The 26589-nt window shown below is 46.7% G+C and overlaps 1 protein-coding gene and 1 pseudogene across 8 annotated transcripts in view; one reads left to right on the top strand and one right to left on the bottom strand.

Moving 5' to 3' along the window:
* The window catches only part of CCDC33 (coiled-coil domain containing 33), a 190115-nt gene that overhangs the window by 122163 nt on the left and 41363 nt on the right, over positions 1 to 26589 (top strand). The gene's annotated exons all lie outside the window — the stretch shown is intronic.
* On the bottom strand, positions 13257 to 14020 carry LOC148687273 (uncharacterized; annotated as a pseudogene).

Here is a 26589-nt window from a genome sequence, read left to right as displayed (position 1 = left end):
GCTACTGGAAGGATTTTTTAATTTTGTTTTGACTGCGTCAGACCAACACGGCTACCTACCTGTAACTAATGAAATGTAGCAGTTCATACAATAGCTTATATTGTATTTAGCTTTTCAGTCCTTCTGCATTATAAAACTTCAGGATAAGGATAGTGAAAGCATGGGTATTGGATGTGTGTGTATTGGTTTTGTGTGTGAGAGAGGGGGGAGAGAGAGAGAGAGAGAGAGAGAACATGCACATGATCCTCGCCATTTCTCCTCCAAAGCTTCTGCTAGCCTCCCGGCCACCTGGAAGCACAAGAAATAAAGGGATGAAACAGTTACTTACATCCCTCTCCAAATGGCTATTAGCAACGTGTGTGTGTGTGTGTGTGTGTGTGTGTGTGTGTGTGTGCGCGCGCACACACACACACACACACACACACACACACACTCACGGGTATTTAGATCAGGAAAAACAATGCAGCTAAATTGGAGCCTCCTGCCCCAGTGGCTCCACAAAGTTAACAGCAGGTCTAGAGGGTGTTAAGCACCCCTCCTTCAGAGCCCCTTCCCCATATTTAAGGCAGCAGTGTGAGGCTGTTACTGACTTTTTCCTCCCACTGCTTTGATTGAATACTTTAAAATCTTATAAAACCATGCAGAAGATTCCTTAATAAGCTATGTGTCAATGGAGCTTGTTTCTAGAACCATTTTGGATATCTGCATTAAGTTACGCAACTGTGTGAAGCTTCAGGGTGGTAGATGTAAATAGAGAGATTATTTCGGTGGGTTTCCCCCATTATATCTGGTTTTGTGTGTTCTTCTTTCTGCCCCCAAAACATGATTTCTCTATAATGCAGAAACTAATGCTTGCATCTGCAACGTGTTAATTTAAGCAATGGACTTATTGTAATGCAAAACAGCAGCAGCACTGTTTTGTCTTCACAAAGAAACATATTTTTAATGCTGCAGGGGAATTTGTATGGGTTTAGTGCATCCTGCTACCTTCATTGTGATGCTGCCGCATGCTCACTAACCACTGGCTCTCTCTCTCTGCTTGCGCAACAAGCCCATCCATGGATTTGGGTTCTCATTCCACATGCCGGAACAAAGCTGGCAATAAAATGCAAGAAGCTATTTTTTGCTCTCCCTGTCCCCAGCATACAAATATCCAAACCCCACTGACTCAATCTACTGAACCTCTTTGCTTTGATGTTCATTGCTGTATGGAGTTACCACGGCTTAATAGAAAAAACACACAATAAACGACTCGATGCATCGTGGCTGGACAGGAACCAGCCCAGCAAATGCTATGTGAGCGAGTGGCGCTCGAGCAGGGGCCCTGCAGCCTAGTGGGTGGGGAAGCCTTCTGAGTAAAGGTAAAGGACCCCTGACAGTTAAGTCCAGTCGCGAACGACTCTGGGGTTGCGGTGCTCATCTCACTTTACTGGCCGAGGGAGCCGGCGTTTGTTCGCAGATAGGTTTTCCAGGTCATGTGGCCAGCACGACTAAGCCGCTTCTGGAGAAACCAGAACAGCGCATGTGGAAACGCCATTTACCTTCCTGGCGGAGTGATACCTATTTATCTACTTGCACTTTGACGTGCTTTCAAACTGCTAGGTTGGCAGGAGCAGGGACCGAGCAACGGGAGCTCACCCCGTCGCGGGGATTTGAACCGCCAACCTTCCGATCGGCAAGCCCTGGGCTCTGTGGTTTAGACCACAGTGCCACCCGCGTCCCTGCCTTCTGAGTGATTCAGAGCAATTGGAAAGTCGGGGCTGAAAGAGATGGTTTTGTGCTCTAGGGTTGATTGAAGGAAGATGTTCATCTAAAGCAGTACAGGGGGTTGCGGTTGACTGTGTCCTTGATCTCCGATGATGCCAAAGGCAGCAATGCCTCTGAATACCAGTTGGTGGGAAAGGCAGGAGGGGAGAGGGCTCTGGTGCTCAGGTTGTGCTTGAAGCATCTGGGTGGCCCCTGCAAGAACAGGATGCTGGACTGGGTGGGCCATTGGCCCAATACCTCAGAGCTATTCTTGGGGCTTTTTCTCAGCCAGAGCTCACTGGAACTCAGTTCTGGCCCCTCTCAGGTGGGCGCCATTGCCATTCCAAGAGAATGGTGAGTTCTGACTCCTCTTTTTCTAGAAAAATAGCACTGGCTCTTCTTGTGTCAAGAATGCCACCCTTCAGTCTGGAAACGGTCCTTTACCCCTGCTTGCATCCCTTAGGTCTGGGGTGGGGAGCCTGTGCTGGACTCCAGCGGCCGTCCCTGCCCATTGGCCATGATGGCTGAGGCTGACGGGAGCGTTGAGAGGACGACAAGCTACCCATCCCTGCCTTAGCCAAACTCATCAGAAATGACTTGGGGACTCTGAAAAGAAGGAATAATGTGAGGGTTTTCCCAGAGGAAGCCTGCTTTGCTGTTGCTGGGTTTATTTTCTCACGTGGCCAAAGCTGAAGACAGACACTTTTATTACATGGCTAGAATTGCAGCGGGTGTCTTAAATGTATCATGGGCTGTAAATGGTATCCCAGCCCAGGACCAGGTGGCCGGGGTGGGGGGGTGGGAAGCCATTACAAACTACCCAGGCCTGAAGGGCCAAAAGAGGTCCCATGTATCTTGCCCCTATTTATGTATTTCTTAACAAAATACGTATTTCTTGTTCAGTGCACACACCGTTCTGAATAACAGTTTGTGAACTTGGGCTGACAACCAAGCATTTCAGATCGTTTCCGGCTCTGTACAAATGTTTGCTTCCACACAAACAGTACGGTGGTGCATTTGTATGTTTTTGTAAGCAAAGTCGCCATGTGATACATATTGTGTGGTATTACAAGTTTCATGTTTAAAGTGTATGGCTAGTTCAGCTTATATTGTAGCTATTAGTCATTAGGATCTTAATATTTTCAACAGGTATGCATATTTTCATATTTATTATTAACATGAACACGATATTGCACATTTATTTTGTCTCCCGCGTAAATATTTTTAGCTAATCTGTCCTTGCTGGGGGGGGGGGGAAATGAAACATTTTCCCCTGGGGTCCAGACCTGCTCTTGGCAGCTGTGTCCTAGCCGACACGAATCTCAACACTGTGAATGCAGAGAAGTAGGACGGTTTGCAAGGCCCTCAGCCTTGCACATGCGAAGCTGGGTTCATGTCATTTTTTTGGAGAAATGCATTGTATTCTGGGCATGGCAAATGAGGTTCATCGTGAGCTGCAATCTTTCCTGACTCTTCCAACTTTCCTCTTGTGAGCTGAATCGCAGATCGCAGTTTGCATTTGTGATAGAAAACGTTGCTGATCTTGCCAGCTGTTAGGAGCAAGAGACAAGAGGCAGAAGGAGAAAAGCAGCTGGTGTGCGAATCTGGCTCTGGGGAGAGTTTTCACACATGTCACTCCAAGCACCTTTCAGCTGCACTCACACTTGTCTGTTTGTATGTGTGAATGTTGGCATTGGGGAGAGAGAAAGTGGAATGAGCCTTTGATCAAGGTGCATTTTAGCCAATGTAGGTTTTATTATAAAATGCATTCAACACACAGCAGCAGCCACCAAAGCCCAGAGCCTGAACTTCTAGTAACAAATTCAGCTGGTGCATACTGATGGGTTGGAGTCCCTATGGAGGAAAAGGAGGAGGAGCTACCAATATTCTTTGGAGGGACCCAGTAGCTTCAGAACCATAAGTAAGAAGGAGGGAAAGCAAATTCATTCCCACCCACCCCCCAAAAGTCAGTGAGGACTGAGCCTACTCAATAGCCACGGAATGATGACTATCAGCTGGAAAGGGAGGAAATTTATGGCAAAGGAAACATACATTAGCATCAAATGTGTGCAAAAATGCATGTTTAAGCTGAAAGAAAGAAAGAAAGAAAGAAAGAAAGAAAGAAAGAAAGAAAGAAGGAAGGAAGGAAGGAAGGAAGGAAGGAAGGAAGGAAGGAAGGAAGGAAGGAAGGAAGGAAGGAAGGAAGGAAGGAAGGAAGGAAGGAAGGAAGGAAGGAAAACCATAAACATACGCAGTAATGGGGTGAACATGACTAGAATGTGTGACATCCACATTCCCAGACTGTACTCTGTACTTTTAACCTGTCAGTCTTCTCTCTCATCAAGATTCACTAGCCAAAAGCTCCTCACTCTGCATACTGAAGGGTTTCAATAACTTCCTCATTTGGACGAGGGATGGGAGAATACTAGCAGTTCCAGTTCCTCTCAATTTCTCATTTTCCCACTCACACACTTCCCCACATCCATTCGCAATTTTTTAAAAGGTCCTCATGAAAATTCATCAGCATTTTCATGCAAATTTCTCCTAATAGGCACATTTTGCCTATTAGGGGGGAAAAAAACCATATACACATTTTGCAAAGCAGGTTCCCCTGATATAATGCCTTTTTTCTATGTTACCTTTTCTTTGTGAGCTTCACTAATAGATGCCTCTTTATTCACTCTTTGCCCCCAGCATAGGCTCTTTTGTATGCATTACATGGCTAGAGGACTCCACTGTAAAATTCAGAGAAGGGCCAATTTAGAAGGACGTTTCTATGTTTCAGTCTGCGTGTTGTTTCGGGAAGTGTATATTAGGCAAATTCACCTTTCAGGACACACTGAATCGGCTTTCTCCCTAACTCAGATGAGTATCCGTACCCTCCAAGTGCCATGATTTTTCTGTCACAAAATTCCTAAATCGTGCCTTCTGACTTGATCCTAGGGCGCCTCGATTTCCCCTGGCCAGCAGACAGAGGTCACCGCTGCAGCTCCTGGAGTGGCAGCTTTGGGAAGGAGGCAGGTGGGCTCTAGGACCCTGCTAGTGGTCTCACACCTTCTGACCCCTCCTCTTGCTGCTTTCTTCAGGCGATGGAGATGGGGCTTGCCCAGCCAGGGTGCCCCCTGCCTCCTGAAGGCAAATAGGAATTAATGGGGGCCCAGAAGGCCTCTGCAATCCCTGCCCTGCAGGGTGGAGCACCGTTGCCATGCAGTATGGAAGTCATTCGAGCTCTTCCTGCTCTAGGGCTGGGATCCCATCCTCTCCCCACAGTCCTGCCTTCACCCACAACAGGACGTTGCCGCAGTACTCAGTCTTTGCAGCTTCCCTGGATGCCACACACATATAGGTCTGTTCTGCACGGGTCCATTGTCAGATGGAAACTGAAAACATTTGACAGGTGACATGGCCAGGCCAGCCTGGGTGAGTGGAGAGGGTCGAGATCTTTTATCTCAAGTTCCATTCCCCACTTTTCCTGCCTTGGGTTTCTGCCTTCAGCCTGCTTTCAGGGCAGGGCATAAGGCACTTGGGGACTTTTCCTCCTTTCTAAAGTCACACATCTATTCTACAACTGGAGCAAACCCACCATTTACAGGCGTCAGTATTCCTGGCTCATCTCACGTAATAGTAACCTACTGGGGGCTTTTCCAATTTGGAAGAAGGTATAGCAAGATCCTGCAAGTCTTGCCACTGGTGCCGCCTCTCTGCCAAACTAGGGATTGTCAAGAGCAGTCCAGGCAAGAGGCTGTGAAAGTCAGGGTGGCTCCAAGGGGGATGTAGGATCTTTTCTGCTTGACATCCATCTGCAGTTGTTATAGTGCCATCTAGTGCCATTTAGAATCAATGTGTGTGGGCCCCGGCAGGCCTGAGCATTCAGCAAAGAGCATCCGCCTCCCTGCTCCGTTCAGGCATTTGTTCTGACATGCAATGCTAGTCCTGTGCAGGAGGGAGCAAGGAGAGCTGCTGCCACCTTCGTCTCCGGACTACAGGCTGCCCATGGTCTCCCATGGCGGCTGGCCGCTGTGAGAACAGGAGGTTGGACTAGGTGGGCCACTGACCTGATCCAGCAGCCAGGCCCTTCTTATCCTCCCTGTATTTTCCTGACAAAATGCATTTGTCATGCTTCAATTCTGTGCTTTTATGTGTGATTGAAGAGGCTTCTTACCAGGGATTTTGACCCCCTTCCAGCTCTAATCATTCCTATTGTTGCTCTGAGCTAGAATTGGCTCCTGTTTCGGGGCCAGAGCAACCGAGCAAAGCCAATTTGGCGAGGAGGACAATGGAAGCTAATGCATTTCGTGGTGCTGGATTGCACCAATCTTTCTCCAAGCTTCTCTGCATTACAGCCCTTAATCCTCTGCGATTAGCTGCCACCTGCCGCAAGGCTTGTTATTACCAAGGTAGAATTTTGAGGCTGATCCCTTTTTGCTGGCTTTCGATAAATGGCACTTTGAAGAAGGGTGGCTGAGTAAGACGATCTGAGAGGAGAGTCAGAAAAAAGGGGGATGGGGGAAGGCTGCAAACCCCTCAGCTTGAGGGGTGGGTGTCACTAAGGCTGTCATTCTGTGGACACATAGGAATATAGGAATCTGTGTTGCAGGGGTTGGACTAGATGACCCTCAGGGTTCTTTCCAGCTCTTCTATCTATGATTCTATGCTTCTTTGCAGAGTCAGGCCATTGGCTGGCATCCGTTTGTCTTGGGAGATAACAGAGGAGTGCACCTTTTGTTTTGTTTTTAAAAGACATTTTATTAAATTTTCCAATTAAACACATTTAAACAATAACAAAACAAACAATAACAAACACAACATCACATAAACATAATAAACACAGAATTTTTTTTTATTACAATTTTCTTTGCTCTGCTGAGCTTTGACTTCCCTCCCTCCCCCCAGTCGGTTTTTTTGTCCATTCCTGTTTGCAGTTTCTTTGTTCCTTCTATCTAAAGTCAATTCGTAGGATTTATTTCAGTCCTGCAAGTGTCTTTAAACTTCTACAGTTCTTCTCCATATAATCCACAAATTTACTCCAGTCCTTTTGGAACTTTGACTCCCCCTCTCTCGGATCCTGCTAGTCAGTCTTGCTAGTTCCGCATAGTCCATCATTTTTTTCTGCCACTCTTCAATCGTCGGTAACTCCTGAGTTTTCCATTTGGGGGCTAACAAAGTCCTAGCCGCGGTTGTCGCATACATAAATAATACTTGATCTTCTTTCACAATCTCCTGTCCTAATAGAAAAGCTTCAGGTTTTGGGGGGAAGGTATATTTAAGAGGAGTGCACCTTTTGGAGTGAGGTCAGGCTGTTGGAAGTTTGCAGTACCTGTTGTAGTTGTAGAGCTCTGCGCTCCTTCCATTTCTCCTCTGGTCACTGCTAGGGATACATGACTGCCTATCTCTAGGCTCTGTGGTCATCTGCAAATGATTCCCACATTGCAGGGTTGATATTGCCAGCCTTCATGTCGTGGTTGCAGCCATCTTTGTAGTGCAGAGAATTTGCCCTGTGGAGAACTTTCTTGGGAATCCTGCCATCTTCCATTCTGTGGGCGTGACCAAGCCAGTGTAGAAGTCGCTGAGACAGGAGTGCAGACATCCTGGGATTGTGGGTTTAGAAGAGCACATCTTTGTTTTGACTTCTGTCCTGCCAGGTGATACCCCAAATCCTCCTGACACAGTGCATGTGGAAGGCGTTGAGGCGTCGCTCGTGACGGTTGTAAGTTGCCCACGACTCACTCCCATAAAGCAGCGTGTTCAACACATAAGCCTAGTAGACCTTCATCTTGGTATTGGCCATTGGCATCATATTTTCCCATACCCTTTTGGAGAAGTGATTGTCAAAGCTGCCTTACCAATGAGCTTGTCCGGCCCATCGATGGTGGAGAGATTGCTGGTTATGCTGGGACCCTTGGTAGAGAGCATTGTCTACCACCTCAAACATGTGATCACCAGTGCTGATGTGTGGAGTGCTGGCAACGTCCTGACCCAAGATGTTGGTCATTGTCAGGCCAAACTCCCTGTAAGCTTAGCAAAACAGTTGATGAGTCTCCGTAGTGATGAATTTTGGAGTGTGCTATCAAGACTGCGTCATCTGCAAACAACATATCTTGGATAAGGATCTGCCACGCTTTCGTCTTGGCGCAGAGACGTGCCAGGCTGAAACAGACCCCCGCCACTCCTCAAATGAAAGTCCACACCATCTTCAGTTGAGTTGAACGCCATAGGAGAGCAACGGGGAGAAGAATATCCCAACGGGTGTTGCAGCGAGAACACAGCCGTGCTTCATGCTGCTCTTTATAGGAAAGGTGCCTGAGGATGAGCTGTTATATTGGACAGCGCCGTACATGTTCTCATGGAAAGACACAATCGCCTAACTCAATCTTGTCGACAGGCAGTGACTTGCTAGGGTTTCACACAGAGGTATTTATTTGCCCTTCCTGGAGATGCCAAAGATTGAACCTGGGACCTTCTGCATACAAAGTGTAAGAGCACCAGAAGCTGCTCCATGCACAGTTATGTTCTAGGTTCTTCTAGCTCAGTATTGCCCACACTGACTGGCAGCTGCTGTCTAGGATTTCAACCAGAGAAGCATAAGGACATCAACAGTATCTGCTTTAGAAACCAAGCTTGCTGGATTCATCCACCCTCCTGAGATGACAAGCAGAGGACCCAGTTTTATCCTTTTTTAAAAAAATGATTTTTATTGGTTTTTATTCAAACTAGACAGACAAAACATACAATATAAGCTCTGTCCCTTCAATTTCCCCCCACCCACAGGTCCACCTCTGCCACCGGTAGTGCCCATGGGTGTTGAGCACCGAAGGGGTCCATTGTACGCTGGGTTTGGCCTCCCCCCCTTCCCTCCTCCCTCCTCATCCCCTCCCTGCCACTGAGAGGACATGGCTGGAGGATCTCTGAGGCTTGGTTTTCCCCCAGCTGATTCTTCAACATAACAATCCAATTAGCAATAAGACAATAAAAAGAAAAATGAAAAAAAAGAAAAGGAAAAAGGAAAAAGAAAAAAAACACAAATTCCCAAATCTTATTTTCTTAACATTATAATTGTGACTTCCTCGATTCTCTTCCTCCTGGTTTTCCTAACTTCTCTAATTTATTATGGCGGGTTTTCTATTCTAATTCCAAATCTTATTCTTACAATATTAACTTAATCCTCCTCCTTCTTCGTGCTGTCCTCCCACGGGCCCCCTCCTGCCACAAGAGGATCCCGTAGGGTCCAGCACTTCAAAGGTTCCATTTTTGTGTCTGGGTTTCCTTCCACCCCCTCCCCTCCCCCCAGGACACCCTCAGTTTTATCCTTTGTGGGCGAGATTTCTACTAACCCTGATGCCTACGATCTCCCTCCTCAACAGGAGGCAATAAACTTCTGGATGCCAGGTGATGGGTGCCCCATAGCTGGGGGTGCTGTTGTACACAGTTTTTCTCCCTCCCCCCCTCTCAACACTAGAACTCAATGTGGACCTCCAGTGAAGCTGAACATTGGACATGTCAGGAGAGACAAAAGAAAGCCCTTCTTCACACAGTGCGTGGTTAAACTATGGAACTCGCTCCCACAGGAGGCAGTGATGGCCACAAACTAAGTTGGCTTTAAAACAGGTTTCACAAATTCATGGAGGATGGGGCTAATGCTGGCTATTAGGCATATGCTGCCTCTGCTCTGCCTCCATAGTTGGAGGCAGAAAAGTTTCTGAATACCAGGTGCTGGAAACCACAGGAGGGGAGAGGGCTCTGATGCTTGAATCCTGCTTGCAAGCATCCCATTGAGGCATCTGGTTGGCCACTGTGAGAAGAGGATGCTAGATTAGGTGGGCCATTGGCCTGATCCAGCAGGCTGTTCTTATGGAAGAGGGTGTGGGATGGAACACTGGGGCAGACAAGTCACAACAGTTCCTAGAGTGTCCACTAACAGGAACTCACCTGGAGGGACACCTGATTAAGTTCCTGTTGCTCCAGATATGTAGATGAGATGGATTAGCTGGGACAAAAGCCCCTAGCCAGCAGCCATTCTCTCTCTTAGCCTTCTCTCCTTCGATGGGAACACATCTCCAGAGAATCTCTAGTTAGGATGGTTCTCCCTCTTGGCCTGCAGCCAAGAGAGAGACCAGATGGAGCCTTACTTTACTAAGTAGTCTCCACATGTATATATCTGTAACTTTTCTAAGCAAGCCTGCCTTTCTGAGATTATGCTGTTAACTCAGGATGAACCTGTAAGTAAACTCTATCTTATTTTATAAACACTGTGTTGTGTATTTCTTTTAAGAGGGACAAAGGGGACTTTGCCAGGAAGTATAATATTGTACAGGTTTTAGCAAACCTGAACGCACACGCTTTGCTGCGCACAAAAAGGGAATGTCACTCTGCTGATATTGGAAGCTTGCTAACACAAGCTTGGATAGGATCTATCTAATAATATATCCTAATCCACATCCCTAAGATTCCCACAGAGGGCTCTTGTGCTCTAATCCTGCTTGCTGGTTTCCCACAGGCATCTGGTTGGCCGCTGTGGGAACAGAATGCTGGACTAGAAGAGCCTTTGAACACCTTTCAATTCATGTATTATTAGCTCAGGAAGTTTGGACTGGGTTGATCCAGCAGGCTATGTTCTTTTCTTCTCAAGCACTTAATACCTATTTGGGAACAAAGATGAGACTTGGATTTTGCAGATTCTCCATATATTCCTATGAACTCTGTTGCATATGCTCTCATTCTTCAAGAGCCTGCCTTGGAAATTGGCGGGAGGGGGAGAGAATAGGTCCAGGGCACCTCTGGTAGATGTAACTGAGCTATTGTGCAGCATGGATTAGAAACTGGCTGAATGCTGCCTAGGCAGCAGAGCGCTGCAAAACCTCGTTGTTGCACTTGTCATGGAACAGTTGATTGGTGCCTGATTTACTGTTAATTCTGTAAGCCAAACAGACCTTTTTAAGTGCTAATTAACAGCCCAAACGAAAGGAGCTCATTAGACGATGTTGTAGCTAGCTCACTAACAAGCCCAAATTATTTTGTGCTAATTAGAATTCTGAGCCAAGCAGGGTTTGCCAGCCAAACTGAAGCAGATAGAATATGAGCAGAATATTGTGTATGTGAGAAATGTCATATCTTGGCATATTGAATGGTGAGGGAGAGAGAGATGTCTTTATTTTCTTTTTGCGTCATTAACCCCCAATGGCAAATCGGCATTATCAGTGTTGAATGAAGCACATCCCAGCCTTGTAGTACAAGCTGACCTTATGCACTGAGTAAATGGACAGACTGCCCACCTCGGGCCAGTAAATAAAAACCCGCAAAGACACTATCATTAAAATATATAGGCTCAGTAAACAACTTTCATGGATGGGAGAAAAGGTGGGTAATATTATTGATTAAATTTGTATTGCGCCCTTCATCTGCAGATCCCAGGGCTGTTCACGACATTAAATAACAGTATAAAAACCACAAAATACATAGTAAAAATAAGAACAACAAGCCAATAATCCCCCCTCCCACAACACATTGAAAAGGGCATCAGATGTCAATCAGCCAAAGGCATGGTTGAAAAGGAACGTTTTTGCCTGGTGCTTAAATGTATATAATGAAGGCACCAACTGTATATCCCTGTGGGGAGAGCATTCCACAAATGGGGAGCCACTGCAGAAAAGACCCATTTTTGAGTTGCCACCCTCTGGACCTCTTGTTGAGAAAGCACATAAAGAAGGGCCTCCGATGATTTTTGCAGAGTCTGGGTTGGTTTATATGGGAAGAGGCGGTCCTTGAAGTATTGTGCTCCTGAGCCGTTTAAGGTTTTATAGGTCAAAAGCAGCACTTTGAATTGGGCCCAGAAGCTAATTGGACCAGGATTGGTGCAACCTGGCCGCCAAATTCTGCACCAGCTGAAGCTTCCAAGCCATCTTCAGAGACAGCCATACATATAATGTATTGTAGTAATCCAACCTATTGGTTACCAGAGCATAGACAACAGAAGTTTTGGACTCACAGCTGTCCATGGAGGCACAGGTTAATTCTGTGTCCAGGGCGGCTGTCCACCAGCTCCATCTGGTATGCAGGCTGAGACCCTACTTGCCTGCAGACTGTCTCACCAGGGTGGTGCATGCTCTAGTTATCTCCGGCTTGAACTACTGCAATGCGCTCTACATGGGGCTACCTTTGAAGGTGACCCGGAAACTGCAATTAATCCAGAATGCGGCAGCTTGACTGGTGACTGGGAGTGGCCGCCGAGACCACATAACACCGGTCCTAAGAGACCTACTTTGGCTCCCAGTACATCTCCGAGCACAAAAGTATTGGTGCTGACCTTTAAAGCCCTAAACGGCCTCGGTCCAGTATACCTGAAGGAGTGTCACCCATTGTTCAGCCCGGACACTGAGATCCAGCGCCGAGGGCCTTCTGGCGGTTCCCTCACTGCGAGAAGCAAAGTTACAGGGAACCAGGCAGAGGGCCTTCTTGGTAGTGGCACCCACCCTGTGGAATGCCCTCCCATCAGAGGTGAAAGAGATAAACCACTACCTGACATTTAGAAAAGACCTAAAGGCAGCCCTGTTTAGGGAAGTTTTTAATCTGTGATATTTTAATGTATTTTGGTATTTGTTGGAAGCCTCCCAGAGTGGCGGTGGAAACCCATCCAGATGGGCGGGGTATAAATAATAAATAATAATCATAAAAGTTAGGCTATCCCTGTTTAGATGGGGGGCATCTGGGCCACCAATTGAAGCTGATGGAAGGCACTCTGAGGCCACCTAAGCCTCAGGTGACAGCAAAGGATCCAGAAGTACCCCAAACTGCATACCTGTTCCCTCAGAGGGAGTGTAACCCCATTAAGAGCAGGCAACCTCCCAGCCATCCAACCTAGGGAACTGCCCACCCAGTGCCTCAGTGACGAATGCCATCATTCAGGACAACCAAAGCAGTTTGTGTGCCAAAACTGGGCCTTAACACTGATTGAAACGGATCTAGAAAGTCAGTTTCCTCCAAACAAAAGATGTTTATTCGGCTTTACGCCCATCATAAAACACAACACAACAAAATAAATCATATAAAACAGTGGACTCGTACAAGCCACAAATAATATAACACAATTCACAGCTCACAAGGACAAATATTAACAATTCAAAAAGAAAAGGTTATGATTAAAAATTTAGGCACTACGCTAAAATCAATATCTGATGTCATTATAGAAAATTCTTATAACTATAAATAATCTTCTGAAGAAGTGTGCATGCACACGAAAGCTCATACCAAAATAAAAACTTAGTTGGTCTTTAAGGTGCTACTGAAGGAATTTTTTTTATAAATAATCAGCTAACATTCCATTCCGTCTCTTGTACGAGAGGACGGCTGTTAGGAATTTAGCAACCTGTAGAGTAATATAAGGATCCACATCTTGAAGAACCCAGGCAAGCTGTAGGTCAACTGGTTTGTCAGTTTCCTCCAAGAGTGCCTGGATCTGGTCCGCGGCCACCCACTCAAGAACCTCTCCCAGGGAGAGAAAAGCAACTGACTAGCAGCTACTTTTCTGAGTCCAGGGAAGGTTTCTTGAAGAGTGGTTTCACCACTGCCTCCTTCCAGCAAGCAGGGACCACCGTCTCTCGCAAGGAGGCATAAACCACTTCCCTGGTCCAGCCAGCTGTCCACTTCTTGCTAGTTTTTATCAGCCGAGAAGGACAAGGGCCCAGAGTGCCCTGACTGATCCAAGCACCTTGTCCTCATCCTTGAGTCTTACTAACTGAAATTCATCCAACAAAACAGGACAAGACGGTGTTCTGGACACGCCATGAGATTCATCTGCTATAACAGCAGAGTCAAGATCTTTGTGGATGGAACCGATTTTATGCTCAACATGCTTTGCAAACAAGTCACAGCGAGCTACCAACTGTTCTGTCACCTCCTTTGGGCTAGCCTGTAAAAGGCCCAGCACTGCCTAGAAAGAGCTCTGCCGGACAATGAAATGAGAATGCAATGTAGCAAAGAAGGTATACTTTATTGCCTTCCCTCCCACTAGGTAGGTTTGATGATGAGCCCTCACCAATGTCCAGTTGCATTCGACCAGAACTTTCCTTTACCTACGTTTGAGCTGTCTCCAAACTTGTTTCCTTGCCCTAAGCTCTGGGGTATACCAGGAAGCCAAATGTGCTCCACAAAGTGAGAGAGGGCACTCAGGAGCGATCGTGACAACTGCCCAAGCAATTTGGATGTTCCAGAAGTCGGCCCAGCAGGAGTGCCAGCCATTCAGAAAATCCCCCACAACTGTCTGGAAACCCATTGGACCCATCATCCTCAAAAGTTCCCTGCCTCTGCAGAAGGGAAAAGGTGCTGAGAGCCTACATCTCAACAGGAAGCTTTTGGAACCAAAGGGTGAGGCATGGGGGAGAGATTTGGAGGAGGCAGAGAGTGCCATATAGATCTCCCAGGGTTTGTAGACCACAAACTTGACATGAGTCAACAGTGTGATGCAGCAGCTAAAAAAGCCAATGCAATTCTGGGCTGCATCAATGGGAGTATAGCATCTAGATCAAGGGAAGTAATAGTAGCACTGTATTCTGCTCTGGTCAGACCTCACCTGGAGTACTGTGTCCAGTTCTGGGCACCACAGTTCAAGAAGGATACTGACAAGCTGGAACGTGTCCAGAAGAGGGCAACCAAAATGGTCAAAGGCCTGGAAACAATGCCTTATGAGGAACGGCTTAGGGAGCTGGGTATGTTTAGCCTGGAGAAGAGAAGGTTAAGGGGTGATATGATAGCCATGTTCAGATATATACAGTAAAGGGATGTCATATAGAGGAGGGAGAAAGATTGTTTTCTGCTGCTCCAGAGAAGTGGACATGGAGCAATGGATTCAAACTACAAGAAAGAAGATTCCACCTAAACATTAGGAAGAACTTCCTGACAGTAAGAGCTGTTTGACAGTGGAATTTGCTGCCAAGAAGTGTGGTGGAGTCTCCTTCTTTGGAGGTCTTTAAGCAGAGGCTTGACAGGCATATGCATAGCTGCCAAGTTTTCCCTTTTCTCGCGAGGAAGCCTATTCAGCATAAGGGAAAATCCCTTTAAAAAAGGGATAACTTGGCAGCTATGGGCATATGTCAAGAATGCTTTGATGGTGTTTCCTGCTTGGCAGGGGGTTGGACTGGATGGCCCTTGTGGTCTCTTCCAACTCTATGATTCTGTGATTCTTAAAATGCTGCCTGTGATGAACTCTTGCAATTGGCCTTGACCAAATGCAACAGTAAGTAAGTAAGTAAGTAAGTAAGTAAGTAAGTAAGTAAGTAAGTAAGTAAGTAAGTAAATACAACAACAGCAGCAGCAGCAACAGCAACAGCAACAACATAAAGAAAGGCAATGTGATTCTTGGCTGCATCAACAAAAATCTAAATCAAGGGAAGTAATAGTACTGCAATATTCTGCCTTGTTTGGACCCCACCTGGAGTCCTTTGCTCTGTTCTGGACATCACAGCTTAAGAAGGATATTGACATGCACAGAGGAGGGCAAAGTTGCAGGAAGGTCTGGAAACCAAGCCTTATGGGGAACAGTTGAGGGAGTTGGCCATTTTTAGCCTGGATAAGAGAAGACAGGTGATATGATGGCCATCTTCTGAACTCTGGGAAGCCAAGACTTATTTTTAGGTATTTTATTAAATTTATCCATGTAACCCAAGTAACAAAATAGAATTTCATGAGACTTTAAAACTGAGCCAAACTGAACCAAGGCTACAACGGGATGGTACATTCACAAGAAGAAATGATAAAGCTGGCTATCAGGATGTTTGAGGCAAGTGGAGAGCACCATCGTAAGAAATGAAGACAGCAAGTGTGGTGTACATGAATTACAAGATACAGTATAAGAGAAAGGGAAAGGGACCCCTGATCATTAGGTCCAGTCGCAGATGACTCTGGGGTTGCGGCGCTCATCTCGCTTTACTGGCTGAGGGAGCCAGCGTACAGCTTCCGGGTCATGTGGCCATCATGACTAAGCCGCTTCTGGTGAACCAGAGCCACACATGAAAATGCCACATAAACATATGACTTAAACCATCAGAGGCCCAAGGACTACCAAGAATAAAAGACTCTATATTACAACAATAGCATTTTTCAACCAATTATAAGTTATTTATCCCAAAAAATTTGTGGAGGAGATAAATTGTGTTTTTTATTTATTCAATAAAAATCCACAAAAGAGGTTGCCTTTTTCGTTCTTTCAAAAAACAGATGCACCAGTTAAGTTGTTCATGTAATGCAATTTTCCATATAAAAATTCCTTCAGTAGCACCTTAAAGACCAACTAAGTTTTTATTTTGGTATGAGCTTTCGTGTGCATGCACACTTCTTCAGATACACTGGAAACAGAAGTGTCAGACCCTTATATATATATACAGAGGGTGGTGGGAATGGGTGGGAATGGGTGATGGGCTGATGGGAGTGGTAAACCTGTGGGTGGCTATTAACGGCTGCTGATGGCTGCAATTAGTCCTGGAGGGGGGGGGGACAAGGGCTGAGGTGCTAAAGAAAGCTTGATCATGCATAATGAGATAAGAATCCGATGTCTCTATTCATCCCAGGTGGCTCCATGGGTTTAAGCTTGGTAATGAGTTCCAATTCAGAAACTTCTCTTTCCAGTCTGTTCCTGAAATTTCTCTTTCATCAGCAGCCGTTAACAGCCACCCACAGGTTTACCACTCCCATCAGCCCATCACCCATTCCCACCCACCCCCACCCTTGTATATATATAAGGGTCTGACACTTCTGTTTCCAGTGTATCTGAAGAAGTGTGCATGCACACGAAAGCTCATACCAAAATAAAAACTTAGTTGGTCTTTAAGGTGCTAATGAAGGAATTTTTTTATTTTGCTTCGACTCCGACCAACACGGCTACCTACATGTAACTAGAACAATTTTCCATATGTTACTGTACTATAATGAGGTGTTAATTCCAGACAGTGTTTTCCATGGAAGCCATGACCGTTAAAAGTGGCTCACCACACTGTTTCAATGCTAAGAAAGTTCTTAGGCAAAAGTATGCAAAGTCGTGTGGAAAAAAGTGCTAGGTAGTGCATTTTGCACCTCAAACAATCCTTTTGAATGTTTGGTCTTTTTTTTTAATCGTCGCCTGTGCTTTATACCTCTTTTGCTCTTATTATTTGGGCCACGGTCTTTGAGCCTGACGTCTGAGCCTGCGCCTCGCATCTTTGAACATGTTTGGTTGGAGGCCGTGGGAAGCTGCTGGATGACTTTCATCTCTCCCAGTGTTCTAGCCCTTTGAGAAAGGGGAATGGGGAGGGACGTGGGGAGGTTGCAGGGAAATCGGAGTGTTTGTGTGACACCGCCCAGGATGGATGGCTGCCTCCCCTGCCTTATCTCAGAGGAACAGGCTGAGCAAAGCCAACCCGAGCCAGATAGAGCTTGTCTCTTCAGAGGGTTTACTAGTGTAATCCAATGGCTTTTATTCTGTTGCTCGATATACTATCTGCCTTCGGCAGCTGGATCTGTGGCGTGGCAGTGATTATCATCTCTTCGCCCTCCCTCAAAACCAGCCGTTTTGAATGGGGCAACTCGGAGTGAAGCTGTGTCTCTATTAGGCCAGCCTCAGCCGAGATCAAATGCTTTTCGATACAATCCAATTAACTCTCAAATTGAATAGCAATGCGGAGGATAATATACCGTTCTCGTCCCTGGCATGAATTTCCCTCTCCTTCCTCCTTCCAGCTCCCATTACAAGACTGCAGGCCATCTTGCCTCACAGTAGATGAAGGCAAATAGCTTCTGAGTTCACCTCCAGTTTAACCAGATAAAGGGCAATTAATTCCCAGTGACACCACCCAGGTGCAGGACAGGAGATGAGATTGATCATTTGGAAGGAATGTGTGTCGGAAATAAATACCGGGGGGGGGGGGAGGGTGGCTGATTTTAACTTTCAGAAGGTCCCCCTGGGGGTGTCCCTCTCCCACCACTCAGTCGTCTTTCTCCCACTGGTATTGCAAGGCCACCCTCAAGGTCAGGATTTAACCCATGAAATCTTTTTTTAAAAAAAAATTATTGAATTTTATAAAAAGAAAGAAATAATATCCATATTATTGTACATTGTTATAACATCCGTATTCAGAAATAAAAAATTTTAAAAAAGAAAAGAAAAATTAAAAAAAACGGGGGAAAAACATCAGCATATATATATCATTTTTTCTCGTTTTAGTAGGGGACTTCCCCGGTCCCCCTTCTAACGGTTCATTGCTTATCATTCTTGGCACATTCTATATCTTATTATCCAAATCTAATTACAATATCCTTTCCTCAATTTTGCATCTCATTATAATATCTAACCTATTTTCAATTATATCTCACTTAATTTCTTTATCTGCAACTTCACAATTGCTTATAATTCTCCTCGTACATCAATTCTACAATATTTTTTTCATAATAAATTCTAAATTTCTTCCATTCCTCTTCCACCTTCTCCTCTCCCCGGTCGCGTAGTCTTCCGGTCAGATCAGCAAGTTCCATATAGTCCAACATCTTTATTTGCCATTCTTCCACTGTAGGTATCTTCTGTGTCTTCCAATACTTTGCTAATAATATTCTGGCTGCAGTTGTGGCATATAAGAACAAATTTACATCTTTCATAGGTACTTCTTTTCCTACTATGCCCAATAGGAAGGCTTCTGGTTTCTTAATAAAAGTGTTTTTCAACACTTTTTTCAATTCATTATAAATCTTTTCCCAGAAATCCTTTAACCCATGAAAACTTTGCTTGATTTGAGGCACTGAAACCATAAGTTAAGATGGGTTGGTTTTCGCAAAATGGAATCTGTCTTCCATCTCGAATGCAAGCGTTCACAAGGAAGGAGATTCTGACGCAACCTTAGGAAGAACGTTCCGACTGTGAAGGGCCATTTGATAGTAGGACAGACTCTCGGAAGTGCTGGACTCCCATTCTTTGGAGGCTTTAAAAGTGAGTCAGTGGAGCAGTGTGGTGGAAGACCTATGCTCAGATGTGTGATCTGAGGCCCAGCACTGAAAATAGATAAGGACATGAGAATAGCCCTGCTTAATCAGACCACTGACCCATCGAGTCCAACATCTTGTTCTCTGTGTCCAACCCGATGCTTCCAGGAAGCCCACAGGAAGGACCTGAGCTTCCTAATCATGATCCCACACAACTGGCATCCAGAGGCATTTCTGCCTCCAATGATGGAGGCAGGCCACAGCCATCATGGCTAGGAGTCATCACCTGTCCTCTGCTCCTTCCTGAATTTCTTCAGTCCTTTTTTAAAAGCTGGTGGCCATTGCTGCCTCCTGCTGAATGGAGTTCCGTAGTTCTTGCATTGTGGACTTTCTTTTATCAGTCCTGAATTTTCCTACACTCAGCTTCATTGGAAGTCCATGAGTCATAGTATTATGGCACTCTGGCCATTATGTAGGAATGTTAGGGATGTGGATTAGGATATATTATTAGATAGATCCTATCCAAGCTTGTGTTAGCAAGCTTCCAATATCAGCAGAGTGACATTCCCCTTTTGTGCGCAGCAAAGCGTGAGCGTTAGGTTTGTTAGAACCTCTGCAACAATATTATACTTCAATATTATACTTCCTGGCAAATCCCCTTTTTCCCTCTTAAAATAAATACACGACACAATAGTATTAAAATAAGATAGAGTTTACTCACATGACATCCTGAGTTAACAGCATAATCTCAGAAAGGCAGGCTTACATAGAAAAGTTACAAATATGTACATCTGGAGTCTACTTAGTAAAGTGAGGCTCCATCTGGTCTCTCTCTTGGCAGCAGGCCGAGAGGGAGAACCATCCTAACTGGAGATTCTCTGGAGATATGTTCCAATTGAAGAGGAAATGGCTAAGAGAGAGAGAATGGCTGCTGGCTAGGGGCTTTTGTCTGCCAGCTAATCCATCTCATCTGCATATCTGGAGGAACAGGAACTGAGCTTAGTCAGGTGTCCCTCCAGGTGAGTTCCTCTTAGTGGACACTCTAGGAACTGTTGTGACCTGTCTGCCCCAGTGTTCCATCCCACACATTACACCACCACTGGCTCTCTGTCAATATTGTGTAGTTAGAACATCTGGCCTGGAACTTCCCTACTGTCTGCTTTGAGGGTGGGGGCATATTGAGCATCAGAGTCAAGTGACTCCACTAGCTGAGAGATCTATGGCAATCCTGTGGGAAATCCGAAGGGATAAAGCCAAACAGAGGAGCCCCGCGGGAATGCAAACATCAGTGATCCTCAGTACAATTAAGATATCAGGATTAGGAAAATGGGCTCAAGGAAACGGCTCTTTAACAATGGCATGCAGGAGAGCAATGCAGGCAGAGGATGGATCAAATAAGAAAACAGACAGGGACATCACAGATGCAAGGTTATCAGTGGCTCATCTGATGGTTACGACTGCATCAATTGGACCTGCCAGCAGCTGATAGATTAAAACTTGGGCTATGGGACCTAAACAAGGTGACAGGCTCAGCACACGGCATCTTGTGCATTGAAAGCAAATTTGCTTATTCTGAGTGGAGCCAAACTGGCATCACTTGTGCACAAGAGGGAGTTAACAGCAGGCTTGTGCAGAGGCACAAAAAAGCCTTTAGTAAGGCGTGGGAGAAATGGGGCAGGGGGCAGAATAAAACTCCAAAAAAGCCCAATAAGAACTGAGCATCCTCAACAATATATGGAGTGCTGCAGATTCCCCGTTCCTCTCTTACATTGTGGAAGTTGTTGTATAGCTTAATCATACGGGGTTGTATTTTAATGGTTGTCACATAAGGTGCTCTGAGCAATGTGTTATTGCTGTAAGCCGCTTTGATAGTCTCTTTTTATGGCATTTTATTTTAAAAAAAATTTGTAAAATGTATGCACCCCTTGATTGTAAAACAAGCCTCAAAGAGGTTTAGAAAAAGAAAAAAAACAAGAAATCACATCAACTAAAATACCGTACATTAAAATTCGCATCAGTATTTCTAAGTATCTGCGTAGGCCTGCCAAAAGAAGAACATTTTTAGCAGGCACCGGAAAGGAGTTCCAAAGTGCTACACTAAACGATTGGGTTCTTACACACACCCCTAGAAAAGCGTGATCATCCCTTTTTTGGGAGAAATGTCCCCTGTCCTGTTTAGACTTCAAATGGGACATCTTTTTAACATATTCAAGTTCCTCCTCCTCCAACTGCTGCTCAAAACTGGGAGGGGGGGAGAGCGAGAGAAGGGATTTGCAGAGGCCTCTTCTGGTGTGGGAGGGAAAAGTTCTTGTGCGGGCAGAGGGGGTGGGGTGAGTTGGACCACTGGCGGAGGAAGAGGAGTGCTGGGGGAGCACACCGCCCCCCAGCAGCGTGATCCCGGTGGGGTGCCATTGCGGCTGCCCCCCGCCCGTGCTGGGCACCATGTCCCTGCAGATGGCACGCCACGCCCCCAGGACGCACACCACGCCCCCACGGGTGGCGCGCCACGCACCTGGGATGTGCATCAGCCCCGCCTGCTCTCCACCCCCCGGTGCTGAAGCGTGAAGCTCCGCCGCTGGATTGGACTCGGAGAGCGGGGGGGTTTGCACGGCCCTGGTGGAGAGTGGGGGTGGGAAGGGTTCAGGTGTGGGCAGAGGTGGGTGGGCCAGAGAAAGGGGTTCTGGTTCCCTTCTGTCCAGTGGAGAAAAAACCACTGTACAGTATACCCCAAGCACCATTGCAATGGTTGCTTTGAAGTCATTTGTGCACCAGGTAAATTAATTTTTAGACCCCCAATTCCCTCTCCTGACCTGTCCCATAATTTGCCTGACTAAAGATGGCAACCCTAGTTGCCAAATGCAGAACGATTATTATTTGGCACCTGTAGCATTGTCAATCTTGTAGATCAAAGCAGTTGAGTGGGCATATATAGGGAGTAAGGTGATCTCACAGGTAAACTGGGTACAAAGTTGTTAAGGCCTTTGAATACTAATAGTAACGCCTTAAACTCGGCCTAGTAGCAGCTCAAGAACCAGTGAAGATCTCTGAGCGCACGGGCCTCACTCCCGTCAGCAATCGTGCTGCAGCATTTTAACTGCAGCATGAAGCCGCACCTATTGCAGTAAATAAGTATTTTTATAAAGAAATAATTGGGCTGGTGTGTCCCTAAACCTCCGCTGTGGATCCACTCATTTCATCTGTTTAAAATAGAGTTGGACAAAATCTTCCTGGTGTTCCATTTTTTGCAGGGGGGGGGGTTATTGTTGCTGTTATTGATATTATTATTTTTGTATTTTGTATTTCCCCCCCCAATAATTTTCATTATGTATGGCTGTACCCAGCCACGCGTTGCTGTGGCTAATCCCTGTGACTCACCCCACCCCACCCCACCCCACCCCATGGGATCTGTCCCGACCCCATCTCCCCCCACCCCCCACCCCGGAGAGGCCCAACCTCCACTCAGCTCAGTGTGGTTCGTCCGTTGGCGCGGTCTCCAGGGCGGCCTTGCTCTCGGGGTGTGGTGCGGTCTCCGGGGCGGCCTGGCCCTTGGGCGTGGGCACGGACTTCTGGGCGGCCTGGTTCCATTGGCGGCGCAGCCTCCAGTCCGACCTGGCTCTCGGGGCGTCTGGTGTGCCCCTAAATCTCCCCTGTGGAACCACTCATTCCATCTGTTAAAATGTTGGTGTTTGGCACTTGCTAAGCAGCACACTTTGCACTTGTGGGTCCGATGCTCTTTGTTTTTAAAGGTGTTTCTGATGACGTTCCCAGCCTTGGAGAAACCAGGACAGACAGGGATTCTGTGGACAGAAGGCAACAGAGAACGGCTTTTGTAGAACGCCAAGAGCATCAGCATGTCAAGCGGCAATAGCCCTCCTGCAATCCATGAGTGCATGCTGCAGATAACAGCAATGCCTGAGCACAGCATGGTAGAATCATCATCATTTACACAGGAAGGCCTTGGGCTACGGAGCAGCATCTGTAAATCTTGTGTCTCCGTGACCTCTAGTTACTGACACTCTGCTCTTCTCCAGGGAGACATAGACCATAATTGCTTCGGAATGAGGGCCAGGCATTAAGAGTGACCCAGCTGCCCTTTCTTTCCCCCTGATTCCAGGGCCCACTTGAAGCAAACAAACTATTCCAGTCGCTAGAAACCACAGGAAGGGAGATGGCTCTTGTGCTCAGATCCTGCTTGCAGGATTCCCATAAGGGGCATCTGGTTGGCCACTGGGAGAACAGGGTGGAATCTAGGCACATAAAAAAAACCATTGTGAAAAAGCTTTTTAAAAAAGCTTTGGAAAATATATTGAATTTGCCATAGCTCATCATTGCCATCTAGTGTCACATTTGTATAAAGCACTTTGCAACACACAAGACTTTATTTGCAGCTGTATAGCTGAGTAGCAGGATGCTGGACTCAGTGGGGCTCATCCAGCAGGACTCTTCTTAGGTGTTTGTGTGTTTTTAGGGACAAGGATCTGGGAGACCAAGGCTGAAATCCCCGCTTGGCCATGAAGCTCCCGGGGTGGGCTTGGGCCAGTCACTGCCTCTCAGGCTAACTTACCTCGCAGGGTTGTTGTGAGGATTCTGTGAGAAAGAGGAGAACCATGTAGGCCATGTTGGCGTGGCCTCCTGGGCGGCCTGGTTCCGTCGGCGGCGCAGCCTCCGGTCCGGCCTGGCTCTCGGAGCGTCTGGTCTGTTGGCGGCAGGGCCTGCGAGGCCCGGCCTGACTCTCAATGGAGTGAGATTCTGGAGAGGCCTCGATGGGCCGGTAGGAGGGGGGGCGGGATTATGGCGTCTGTTCCTTTGACGTCCACTGGAGGGCGCTATTTTTTAGACAAATTGATTTTTTTACCTGTGATCGGTATGAGATCTGTATAATCTAAGGTTATGGAAACACTCGGGTAGTGGGATAGAATGTTGTGTCCAAATTTGAACGCAATTGGTCGAGCGGTTTCGGAGAAAAGTGGACTTTAACAAACATGGACCTTCTACATTTAGATAGATAGATAGATAGATAGATAGATAGATGATAGATAGATAGATAGATAGATAGATAGATAGATAGATAGATAGATTTTGTATTTTTGTATTTTGCTTTTATTATTATTTATGTGGAAATTGTTCAATTTCATTCTCTACTTTTTATGTTTTGTTTATTGTTTATGACTGCTTTTGTTATGTTTGTAATTATGTAATTTTTACATGTGATAAGCCGTCCTGAGCCTGGTTCCTGGCTCAAGCTTCCATAAAACCCATTTGTTGAGGGCCTGCGAAGATAAGCAGCCAGTAGCTGAGGGTCTTAAAATCCGAGGAAAGTTATGAGAGTTGACAGCTGTCACATCTAAAGGGCTGTTATATGGAAGATGGAGCAAGCTTGGTTTCTGCTGCTCCAGAGGGGAGGACCCAAACCAATGGATTCAAGTTACAAGATTCTGACTAAAAAACAGGGAAAAATTTCTGAGGGTGAGAGCCATTCAACAGTGGAGCTGACTCCCTCAGAAGAGAGTAGACTCTCTTTCCTATGAAGTTTTTAAGCAGAGGTTGGATAGCCATCTGTCAGGGATGCTTCAGTTGAGATTCCTGCATCGCAGGGGGTATATCTGCCGAATTTCCCCCAATTTTGATGAAATTTCTGATTACTACCTCCTCTAATTAATTCTGTTAATTTATCCAAATCTAAATAACTAAATAATTTCTCTTGCCATTCTCTAATATTTGGGATCTCCTGCTTTTTCCAATGTGTGGCAGTCCCAGGTGTTTTTTGGTGGGGGTGGGGTGGGGGTTTGCAGCTTGGCTCGTGAGATCATGTAAAACAGTTTCTTCGCAGGCATGGCAAGATGAATAGATTCTAACATCTGAAGCTGATCACAGGCATCAAAGACTCCCCAAGCAATTTGTAAAATAAATAAATAAGTGTGCCAGGAGAAAACACCGAACAAATATATGATGAACGAGAGAGAGAGAGAGGAAAAGAGGGGGATCATACAGGGAAATTTCTCTTTGCTTGCATATGAAAGACATACAAAATTACTAAAGGGAAATGAAGCTGTGGGAATATATATATATTTAGAATCTAAATAAACCTCAGGCTGGCGGGAAATGCAATGCTTTTCACTTTCTTGTAGTCATTAATAAGGAATTTATCATCATCACCCTTCCCTCACCTGGCTGTTGGTGAGAAGCAAAAGGGCCAGCCAGAGGTGTGTGAAAGAGTGTTAGAAGCAGGCAGATGCCTGAGTGGGAGATGCATGCTTGATTTCTGCTTGAATCCAGGGCCGGTGCTAGGGGTTTTTGCGCCCTAGGCGAGATCACCACCTGGGCCACACACACACCCGGGCGTCTGCCTCCTCCCTGCAGGCCTGGCCCAGCCTTCACCCCCTTCCCTTCCCAGTGCCCCTCACGCTTACCTGTGACGTCGACGACTGGGTTGCTCTGTCCGCCCTTGGGCTTCAGCCACGGACCCCCGGACGCAACAGCAGCTGCTCCCGTCTGCCCAAGAAGTAGAGCGCGGTGACGGCGCCAGGAGCCGAAGGCCCGGCTCTGGCGCGTGTGCGCCACGGGAAGGGGCTGCTCTCGCCCCACGTGTCCTTCACACGCTGCTGCCCTCAGCACTCAGGGCATGCCTGGGCTGCACCGGTGCCGCTGCTGCTGCCCGCCCTGGACGTGGGTAGGTGGCATCGGGGTGCAGCGGCCGTGCGGCAGAGCGAGTCCTGCAAAGCTAGCAGCATTCCCCGTCGTGCCAGCGCCCCCTCCATTTGGGCGCCCTAGGCAAGCCTAGTTCGCCTTAAAGGACGTGCCGGCCCTGCTTGAATCCAAGGCTGTGGCTATGGGAGAAGCAAGACCTTCTTGTGGGGTTAATGCTGGGAGCCCCTCCATCATAGGCTCGGGCTGTATATATGTGTAAATAAACCATATATCCTAAAGACATAACAGTCTCCACTGTCCCTCATTCCAAGGAAACTGAACTCTGGGTAAATGCCTGGAACACCAGGACTCTCACTTCACTCAGAGATTGTGGTGGCATGCAACACTGGGGTCAAAAGTGAGATTCATTTTTCCTGGAGGAGGACCTGCATGCCTGAGTCAAGGTGAAGGGAAGAACAGGTATACCTCAGGTTGATGCTCCAGCAGCAAAGCCAGGAAGAAATGGAGCAGCAGGGCCATTCGGATCAACTGCTTGACAAACTGGAGCAACAGCAGACAGAGCCGCCAGTGGTTCGATAAAACGGAGCAGCTGCAAGCAGAGTGTGGGAGAAGCCTCCTCGGAGAAAAACGTCAGAGCGCTGCCTGATGAGATGCTTTGTTGTTGTTTAGTTGTTTAGTCGTGTCCGACTCTTCGTAAACCCATGGACCAGAGCACGGCAGACACTCCTGTCTTCCACTGCCTCCCGCAGTTTGGTCAAACTCATGTTTGTAGCTTCGAGAACACTGTCCCACCATCTCATCCTCTGTCGTCCCCTTCTCCTTGTGCCCTCCATCTTTCCCAACATCAGGGTCTTTTCCAGGGAGTCTTCTCTTCTCATGAGGCAGCCAAAGTATTGGAGCCTCAGCTTCACGATCTGTCCTTCCAGTGAGCACTCAGGGCTGATTTCCTTCACAATGGATAGGTTTGATCTTCTTGCAGTCCATGGGACTCTCAAGGGTCTCCTCCAGCACCATAATTCAAAAGCATCAATTCTTCGGCGATCAGCCTTCTTTATGGTCCAGCTCTCACTTCCATACATCACTACTGGGAAAACCATAGCTTTAACGATGAGATGCTACATGGGGCCTAAAGTGATCCAGGAGCCCAGCTGTAAGGCAACCAGATAGAAGGGATGGCTGAAGAGATCCAGGATGTGGGTGGGTAGCTGAAGGCAAGGGAGGAGACAATGCCTTGGAGAAAAGTGAACTGGCTGGACCTAAGGA

Source organism: Zootoca vivipara, chromosome Z1, assembly GCF_965207765.1.
Source record: "Zootoca vivipara chromosome Z1, rZooViv2.hap1.1, whole genome shotgun sequence".
NCBI lineage: Eukaryota > Metazoa > Chordata > Lepidosauria > Squamata > Lacertidae > Zootoca > Zootoca vivipara.
This window is presented reverse-complemented; position numbering and strand designations above follow the sequence as displayed.